Source organism: Octopus sinensis, linkage group LG8, assembly GCF_006345805.1.
Source record: "Octopus sinensis linkage group LG8, ASM634580v1, whole genome shotgun sequence".
In the NCBI taxonomy this organism is placed as follows: domain Eukaryota; kingdom Metazoa; phylum Mollusca; class Cephalopoda; order Octopoda; family Octopodidae; genus Octopus; species Octopus sinensis.
The window spans coordinates 55,090,127-55,091,853 of NC_043004.1; the positions used below are offsets into that span (position 1 = coordinate 55,090,127).

The following is a 1,727-nucleotide window of genomic DNA, read 5'->3' on the forward strand; positions in this document are numbered from 1 at the left end:
CTCTGGTGTAGGAGCAATAGTGGTGGTGAGAGCCAGGAAATGCGGGTCTGAAAGGCTGTTGAAGGAACAGCCTTCATTTTCATCAGTAGCACTGCATGTGGTGGAACACTGATTCACATTTTCTTCTTTGCCATTTAAGGCATGAATTGGGCAGTGTGTATTGACATTTGACTTGTCTTGTCGTCTGTCTACGGTGCACAAAGAAGGGAACAGCTTATTGTTGTCTTCAAAGACATCTTGGCAAAATTTACAAGTTTCAAAGCTAAATTTCAAAGTTTCAAATGAAAATTTCACCCCTAAAAGCGGAAAATTCCACCTAACTGAGTAGCTCTGCAAGAACCTAGTCAGCTTGGCTATAAAAATATACAAAAATATCAATGGGTTTAACAAAATTTCCAATAAAATTGGGCAGCAACTTATAGAGCTTCTAGAGACACGTCCATCCGCTTTCAAAACAAGAATAATGATTATGATGATGATAATAATAACAACAATATTGAAAATACCTTAGGAACGTGAACCCAGGTTCAAAATTTCCCCAAGACACTTGATGAAGGCTGGAGGGTATTTCAGCTGAAATGTGTTAACAACAAACAAGATGAGGACAAATACCTGTCAAATGTAAATAATTGCTCATCTCTTAAATATAGAACTGTATTCTTTTTACTTGTTTCAGTCATTTGATTGTGGCCATACTGGAGCACCACCTTTAGTCAAACAAATCGACCCCAGGACTTATTCTTTGAAAGCCTAGTACTATTGGTCTCTTGTTGCCAAACTGCTAAGTTACAGAGACATAAATACACCAGCATTGGTTGTCAAGTGATGGTTGGGGAACAAACATATGCATATATGTATATATACAACAGGGTTCTTTCAGTTTCCATCTACTAAATCTACTCACAAAGCTTTGGTTAGCCCTAAGCTATAGTAGAAGACAGTTGCCCAAGTTGCTGTGCAGTGGGGCCGAACCCGGAACCATGTGGTTGGGAAGTAAGCTTCTTACCATACCGCCATGCTTGCATCTTCTAACTCTTTGCCTTCTTCTAAAAGTCAGTTTAATATGGATGGCCCTAAATAGGGACCATATTAGATTATTAAGTTGATAAGAAGAGATATTATACTTTGATTTTAGCCAAAAGGCCGAGAAGTGGCATATACACACAGACACAGGTTCATACATGCACACACATACACATATAAGTATATATATATACACACATATGCTAATACCATCATCACTTAACATCCACTTTTCTATGCTCGCATGAGTCAGACACAATTTTTTGAGTCAGATTTTCAATGCCCTTCCTGTAAACAGCTCTTAATTGTTTCCAAGCAAGATAAATATTTCTCCATAGCCAGGTATATTTTTCATGGAAGACTAGAAACAAACAACATTGCTAAGAACCACGAGGTCAAAGACACAGTACACATACATTTATATACATACATACAGGGTGCCAAGAACACCATCCGAGTGTGATCATTGCCAGAGCAGCCAACTGGCTTCCGTACCCGTGGCACGTAAAAGGGCACCGTTCGAGCGTGATTGTTACCAACGTCGCTTCACTGGCACCTGTGCCAGTGGCACATGTAAAAAGATTCGAGCGAGGTCATTGCCAGTACTGCCTGACTGGCCCCTGTGCCGGTAGCACGTAAAAAGCACCCACTACACTATCGGAGTGGTTGGCATTAGGAAGGGCATCCATTTGTATAAACTCTGC

At 40.2% G+C, this 1,727-nt stretch overlaps 1 pseudogene; it reads right to left on the reverse strand.

The window, feature by feature from the left end:
* Positions 1 to 1,030: 1,030 nt before the first annotated feature.
* LOC115215327 lies at positions 1,031 to 1,155 on the reverse strand (annotated as a pseudogene).
* Between the last annotated feature and the right edge of the window lie 572 nt (positions 1,156 to 1,727).